The 8,348-nt window shown below is 52.2% G+C and overlaps 1 pseudogene; it reads left to right on the top strand.

Annotated features, from left to right (window-relative positions):
- Nucleotides 1–2,214, top strand: LOC125168151 (disintegrin and metalloproteinase domain-containing protein 29-like; annotated as a pseudogene).
- The last annotated feature ends 6,134 nt before the right edge of the window (nt 2,215–8,348 follow it).

The following is an 8,348-nucleotide window of genomic DNA, read 5'->3' as shown; positions in this document are numbered from 1 at the left end:
ATGTCCCTGAGCAGGGGCATGAGGCTGGCAGAGGGCCAGGTCACCCTGAGGGCGCCCCTCTTGCTGTTTGCACTCTGGGAAGTACTGGCTCCTGTGCAGGGTTCTCAAGGGCATCCCTCATGGCGCTACATCTCCTCTCAGGTGGTAATTCCCAAGAAGGAGCCGAACCACCTCAAAGGAATTCAGATGCCTGGCTGTCTGTCCTATAGCCTGCATTTTGGGGGCAAGAGACATGTTATGCACATGCGGCACAAGAAACTCTTTTGGTCCAGACTCTGCTGATGATGACTCAGGATGCTCAGGGAGCCTTGCAGGTGGACTACCCTTTCATGCCTCCAGACTGTTACTACCTCGGCTACCTGGAGGAGATTCCTTTTTCCATGGTCACAATTGACACAGGCTATGGCAGCCTTGAAGATATCATGAAGTTGGATTAACTTGCCTATGAAATGAGACCCCTCGGTGATTTCCAATGGTTTGAACACTTTGTTTCTCAGAGAGTCGCAGACATCTGTGCAATGGGACCTACTTATAACCTGGGATATAAGGAGGACAGGGGACCCCCTGTTCCTCAAGGAAATGCCAGTGCAACCCCAAGGATCTCTAGTAAGTTCTGTTCATCCCATCACAGAATTTTCAAAGGACTTGCTCTCAGTTTCAAAACAATGTATAGTGTGTTAACCACGTGGAAAAAAAGTGCCCAATTCCTAATAAGGCTAGTTAGCTTAACTGAGTCAATATTTCATGGTATTGATGTAAGTTATTGGGTTCATGGTCATTTATAGTGAGAGACATCAAGCTCACACGGGCAATTATGTGTTGCATCAGAGTCCTTTTTTCTCTTCAATAGTATGAGTCAAAGTATATTCAATTTCTTAAAACACATTCACCCTTAATTGTGATTTGAGATGGGCCCCATGAGGTTCATTGCACTCCAGTTGTGTATTCTATATGCCATCCACCAATGGGTTATATGCCATCATTCTGGGTTATTTACGCTGACATTATTTACTCTTGTCTGTCATAGCAACACATCAGATTGCAAGAAATTGTGGCTTGTGCATTGACACTGATGAATGTGCTTGCCAAAACGGTCCAGCTGCCATAGGACCCAATTAACTGGTATAACGGAAGCTTTCAGTAACTGTTCCTTCATTATAATGAATTGTGGAACAGGCAAGTTCAGGTTCAACACTGAAATGGTGCATGTAAATAAAAGCCTGACCCACTATCATTATGGAAACTACATAGTGGATCCAGGCAAGCAGTGTGACTCCGGCTCATTCAACCAGTGCTACAGCAATCTAGGCTGTATGCATGATTGTATCTGAACCCCTGGGGGCAAATGTAATACAGGCAGATGCTATACAGACTGCACCAACTCCGCTGCTTGGACACTCTGCAGAACAATCCAAAATATATGTGATCTTCCAGAGTCCTGCCATGGGGTGACCTTGGCGTACCCTGATGACTTCCATATGCAAGATGGAACCGCGTGCACTGAAGAGGGCTACTGCTATCATGGAAACTGCACTGACCACACTATTCACTGCCAAGAAAGCTTTGGCAGAAATTCTGGGAAAGATGAAGATGTCTGCTATACCATAAATCAAAACGGCAGCCAATATAGACACTGCAGAAGACCCCGGGGAATTCAACGCTGAACCCCGTTCCCAGACAGATGTGCCGTGTGGAAGGCTGCAGTGTAGGAATGTCACACATCTCCCTCAGCTGCAAGAGCATGTCGGATTCCACCTGTCTGAGATCCAGGGTTCTGATGTTTGTGGCTGGATTCACATCGTAGCACAGGAACAACCGAGATTGGTCATGTGAGAACTGGTACTTCCTGTGCTCCTGGAAAGTTCTGTCAGGATACCTACTCCAATGGCAGTGTGGCTCAGCTGAATTATGACTGTATCCCAGAGAAATGCAGTCACTGAGGGATGTGCAACCATAACAGGAACTGCCATTGCCACATAAGCTGGGATCCTCCATGGTGCACAGACAAGGCACTGGTGGGAGAACAGACAGTGGACCCCTCCAAGAACAATTAAGTCAGTCAGGCAAAGTCATGAATGCATGGTATATCTCAGAGTGGTTTTTGGTCACATTTATGCCATAATAGCTGCATTCCTCTTTCTTGTTTACAGACATGTCAGAACTATAAACACAGAGAAAGTTAAAGAAGGGATTTTTGGAGAAGACAATCCATAATTCACCCTCCAGACCCCTGAACAACTATAGACAATGCACCTGGTGCATCTGTAAAAATACAGTAATGAGGCGGCACAGCTGACATGCACGTTTCCAAGGGTCCGTGGGAGACACAGGGGTCCTTAGGCACATCATGGCTCTGACACCAGGTCTCTCATGGTCACCGAACAGCACTCTGAAATAAAACTTTAAAACTGAATGCTTGTGGCCTTTATGTAGTTTTTAAGCCTGTAAGAGCCCAAACTGAGCCTTAGTTTCTGGGAAGAGGACCTGAGTCACAGCTGTGTCTTGAGCGGAATGTCTGGTTCCAGAATTAAGAGAAGTTGACACAAGCTCCTTTATTGGCAACTTCATGAGTTTTCTCCAAAACTACGCTGTTGTGGACTGAAAAGTTTCTCATTCTCCAGGTAATCTGTCTTCCCCCAGTCCCAACGTGGGTTCAGGATAATAGAGGGCTACCACCCACCCATACTGCCTGTCCCACACGGGGGTGTCTGCAGGCTGTGAGGGAAGGGGACTGGTATTAGGTTCCACCTAGTGCAAGCCGTGCCTCTCTGGAGAGCAAATTTCCAAATGTGGGAGACTGAGACCATGAGGCTGAAAGGAGCACCCCATAAATCAATCAGAAAGGTAGGCACAAGTGCCTATGGATGACTCTGGCATCCAGAGGGAGACCGGTAAATGTGAACCCCTGCTCTCTTTCTCTTGCCTACTTTTCAGTGAGTTTACCTTAGATAAGAATCTGCCTAGGGTTCCCACTTTGCTTTTCCAAGCACCTTCTAGAATAACACAGAGGTGAGCCTGTGAAAGTTAGCGAATTCAGCCCCATCCACTCGCAAGAAATCCTGTACTTGCTCTCCTGGTTTCTATGTCCTGATCATCGCGAATGTGGGATGGAGGCCTGCCCTTCCCTGGGTCCTTGTGCCCTCTTGTTCTTGGCTCTGTAAGTATTAAATCCTGTGCTTCCATTTCCTTTGTTGGGGGTGTACTGAAACCCCACCTTCAGTCACAAGGGGGCCGCACATCTCATGTACCCCAAGCGAGAGCTCAGATGCCTAGAGAGCTGCCTGTCACCCACTGTGACTTGCTGTTGCCACTTCCTTCAGCAATTCACAGTCTACATGTTCTTAATTCAGTACAGAAGCTGAGGTCCCACAATACATTTATCCCCAAGGATGGGAATGGGAGCCTAGCTGATGCCCCCCTACAATGCCTTAGACCTAAGAATGGCTCACTCATTCCTCACCCTCACGTCTCAGCTGCTGTGGGAAGGAGCTGGTGCTTGCTGGTGGTCTGTAGCTTTGATTTGGGCTTATGCCAGGTGTTGCCAGAAACCCTCACCCTAAATTATCAGTGCCATAAAAGGTCAGACTCCCTGCAGAGACCAACAATCAGGCACCAGTCTGGGGGTGCAGGGGTGTGTATTTCCTATTTACCTCCAAAGGAGGTGGGCACTGAGGACAGTGTTCCTTGATTAGTGTCGAAGAAGACGTCAGCTGCTTGGTCCACTGTGTTGCGGCCAGCACCATGGTGTTGTGCTTCATTAGCCAGCCCTAGCTAGTGATGGAGGCAAATCTACAAGAAACATCATGGCACCCATGGTGGACGACTTGGCCAAGGCAAGCTCCCCCTAGTGGCTGCAATCCTTGCTGCTGCTGCCAATGGCTCCCCACCTGTCAGGTGTTGAGTGGGACACCTCAGTGTGGGAGGCCACAGAACACAACTCTGGGAAGAAATAACTTCTATCCCAGATTTTCCCTGTCACGATCCACTACACCTACATGTCCAAGGACCAGCGTGAGAGACAGAAATGGTGACAGGCACTATACCATCATGGAAATGCAAGGCTTCCTAGAATCATTTGTCCAAAGGGAGGGAGACAAGGACATTGATTGGCTTTTGTGGGTCTTCGTCATTGGCTCCGAGCTGTTGCTTACAGCACTTGACATGCTGCAGCTGACTGGATTGGTCCAAGACCGCCAAAGTCATCATTCACTGAAAAACTCAAAGTATCCACAGCCTGTTTACAGAGACACCCTAGAGGAGCCTCCAGACTTTCCACTCTATCAAAAGACCATGACAAGCATGCCAAGGCACAGGGCAGGAGACACAGACGAAAAAAAGGGGGGGAAGGCTCTGAGGAAGACGCTCCCCAAGCACCCAGAGCCCACAGAGGTAGGAAGAAAGAAGCTCTGATTCCTGGGACTTGGATTTTTATGGCATGGCAGCACAGGCCCACTGGGAGAGACCCAATCCACCTCTAAGAAAGAATGGGGACAATTCCAAGAGTGTGGGGTTTTTGTTTTTTGTTTTTGCCTTGTGTCATGCGCCCAAGATCCTTGACCATTTCCAACCAGGAGGACAGGCCCTTGACAACACAGTCTAAGGAGCTCTTCTTGAAGGACTACTCTGATCTTAAGGCTGTGCCATTACATTCACAGTGGGGGAACAGGACGACATGGGTTCCTGTCCACGTGGCAAGAACCTGGTCTCCTCAGGACCCACTGTGGAGACTTTGGGCGGAGGAGGGCATGCATCCATGGCGATAAGAACCCGTTTCATCAGGACCCCCTGTGGAGGATTTGGGAGGGCGAGGGGCCACGTCCAAACTGACAAGAACCCGGTCTCCTCAGGCCCTGCTGTGGAGACTTCGGGTGGACAAGGGCCCATGTCCACACGGACAAGAACCAGTTTCGTCAGGACACCCTGTGGAGGATTCAAGAGGATGAGAGCCCATGTCCACACCGACAAGAACCCGGTTTCGTCAGGGCCTGTTGTGGATGATTCAGGAGGACCTGGGCCTGCATCCACACAGACAAGGACCCGGTCTCCTCAGGACTCACTGTAGAGGATTCAGAGGGATGTGGCCCTTCGTCAAAACCGACAATAACCTGGTCTCCTCAGGCCCCGCTGTGGAGACTTCGGGTGGATGAGGGCCCATGTCCACGCTGACAAGAACCGGTTTCATCAGGACCCCCTGTGGAGGATTCGAGAGGAGGAGGGCCTGCATCCAAACTGACAAGAACCCGGTCTCCACAGGACCCGCTGTGCAGTATTGAGGGGGAGATGGCCGCGCGTCCACACAGACAAGGACCCAGTCTCCTCAGGACCTGCTGTGGAGGATTCAGGGGGACGTGTCCCCGCGTCCAAACCGAGAAGAACGCGGTCTCCACAGGACCCGCTGAGGAGGATTCGGGAAGATGAGGGCCCGCGTCCAAACCGACAAGAACCTGGTGTCCTCAGGACCCGCTGTGGAGACTTCGGGTGGACGAGTGCCCACGTCCACACGGACAAGAACCCGGTCTCCTCAGGACCCGCTGTGGAGGATTCAGGGACACTTGGCCCCGCGTCCACATGGACAAGAACCCGGTCTCCACAGGACCCACTGTGGAGGATTCAGGGGCACGTGGCCCCGCGTCCACACGGACAAGAACCCGGTCCTCTCAGGACCCGCTGTGGAGGATTCAGGGACACGTGGCCCCGCGTCCACACGGACAAGAACCCGGTCTCCTCAGGTCCTGCCAAGGGAGGAGCAGGTGAGGAGAAAGCCAGGCCCCGGGAGGAGGAGCTTCCGGAACCTGGAGGCTGAGGGCGGCGGTGTTCCCCAGACCCTGGGGGGAAAGGACCCTGCGCGGCGTCGTGCGCGGTGACACCGTGTCCCCCGCGGGGCTTACCTCACCGGCGCCTGGCGGCGGGGCCGCGCGGCCGTGTTCCTGCTCCGCGCCCACTCGGTTCCCGCCGCTTCCTCATGCGGTTCGCGGTCCAGGAGCGGGGTCCCCTGGCGGAGCTTGCACTCCCGCCGCTCTGGCCTCGCGGGTCCCTTCAGCCTCCGCGCGGGGCGGGGTGTCCCTCCAGAGTCTGCGACGGCGCCGTGGGGAGTTCGGTGCGACACCCCGGAGCTGCAGGTCGCTCCGGGGAGGACAGACGTGCTCACGGCGTCGGTTCCTCCGCGGCCAGGAGCACAGAGCCGCTCTCCGCCCCCGTGCGTCTTCCTCCGTTTCTGTCCCCAGCGCCCTGTCCTGGGACAGCAGGCCTGCCACCTCCTTGCTCACATTTCCTCTGGGGCACGTCGTTCCTTCTGCGGCGGTTATAAATGGCACCGTCTCCTCCTTTCTCTTTCCGACGGGTCGTCAGGAGCGTGCAGACGTGCACGTGGTGTGTGTGCGCTGATCTCCTATCCTGCGAGTGTCCTCTTTTATCCTTCCGTTGCCCTTGGAAACAACGCCGCCAGTTACGTTACCAGCAAAAGGGGGTTTATTCAGGAGTAGCGGAGAATTGCCATCGGGGCCCAGCAAGCTGTGGCAGAACCGCGGCCGGGTGGGGAGCACACGGAGAGGAACGCTGTTTCCGGAGAAGAGGAAGTTGGGAGGGTGATTTTGAAGCGAGGTCCGCAGGAGGAAAGCAGGGCTGCAGGGCGAGCAGGCGCCTCCCGGGCCGGCTGCAGGCGCGGTGGGTTTCCTGTAGGGGCCGCAGGGCAAGGCTCCCCCTGGCGGGGCCTGAGCCTGGGGCTTCTCTCCGCGGAGGGTTCTAATCTTGGGTCTGTAGTGGTGGGTTGTTCCGGAGCCTGACCCTGGGTGCTGGGCTCCGCCTTCCAGCCTCCCCTCCCCGCCTCCCGAGTCCACTTCGGTGAGATGTCCCTTCATTGCATTTCGCAGTTCTAACAGCTTATTCGTGGCGTCTTGTGGACAACCGGAATTCCAAATCCCACTGCTTCCGCTGCACCCAAGACACGTGGCCACCAATTGAACCCTCCCACGTGCCTCTGGCTCACGTGCTGCCTCCTGCAGGGCCCATGGCCTCTCCGCCTGGGTGAGCTGGGTCTGGGCGTGGGCCTACGTCACAGCGTTTGACCCCTCTCTTGCTTCTGTCATGCGGGGCTGACACTGTTGTTTGGAGGAGTACCTTACTCTGTGATTTCAGAAGTGCAGTGAACGTGTCACAGCAGCGCAAATACACTTTACCTGGACGCTCGTTTCTTTGCCGCGTTTGCCACTTCACATGAGATACTTTGGTGTGTTTTAACCCAAACGGGGACGCCCACCCAAGAAACCACCACAGAACCCCAAATGAGGAAATCCCTGCGTTTCCACCTTAGAACCCAGACCACAGGCCCACTTCAAGTGTCCCCACCTGCCCCACTGTGAAATGTCTTTTCCCATTCTGATCTGGTTTCTTTTGGGGAAGTGCTCCTGAGACATTCCCCTATCTGTGTAACCTGGGGGGATTTAAAGAGCAAGGTGGTTCCTGGGGCGCCTGGGGTCTCAGTCTGCTAAAAGCCCAGTTCACTTCAGGTCATGATCTCCAATTGATGGGTTCCAGCGCCTGCTTTGTGCTCTGTGCTAACAGCTCAGAGCCTGCAGATTGCTTCAGATTGTGTGTCTCCCTCTTGCTCTGCCCCTCCCGCTATCATGACCTGTCTCTGTCTCTCTTTTTCAACAATAAATAATAAATGTTAAAAAAAAAAAAGAGCAAGATGGTTCCTGAGTGGCCTTTTCTGGATGCCTTCTGTCACTGAGGATGTTTTCTGCATTCATCCATGTTGTGACGTGTATCAGTCCTTCATTTTTAAATTCTGATTAAATGTACGTAACATAACATTTACCACATAAGTCACTTTAAGCATACAGTTGTCTGGCATTAACTGCATTCACACTGTTGTACATCCATCTCCAGAACGTTGTCATGTTCCCTGACGGAAACTCTGTATCTGTAAAACCCTAAATCCCAATTCCCTTTTTCCCTCGGCCCCTACAGCCACATTCTACTTGGTGTCTCTGAGTATGACTTTTCTGGACACCTCACTTAGGTGGAACCATAGTGTATTTTCCTTCTGTCACTGGCTCATTTCACTCAGCATAATGACTGCCAAGTTCAGTCAGTGTGCTAGTGTGTGTCAGAACTCTCTTCCTTTTTAAGGCTGAATCATATTCCATTGTGTATATACCACATTTTGTTTATTTACTCATCTGTCAATAGTTACTTGGGTTGCTTCCATCTTTTGGCTGTTGTGAAGAAGCTGCTATGAATATGGGAACATGAATACCTGCTCAAGGCTTTGCTTTAAATTTCCAGATGTAAGTGCAGATGTGGAGTTCTGTGATAGCTTTCTGAGAAACCAGTATTTTCTACAGCCA

The sequence above is a fragment of the Prionailurus viverrinus genome, chromosome B3, assembly GCF_022837055.1.
Source record: "Prionailurus viverrinus isolate Anna chromosome B3, UM_Priviv_1.0, whole genome shotgun sequence".
NCBI lineage: Eukaryota > Metazoa > Chordata > Mammalia > Carnivora > Felidae > Prionailurus > Prionailurus viverrinus.
Note: the sequence above shows the minus strand (reverse complement) of the source record. Positions and strands in the feature narration are given on the sequence as shown.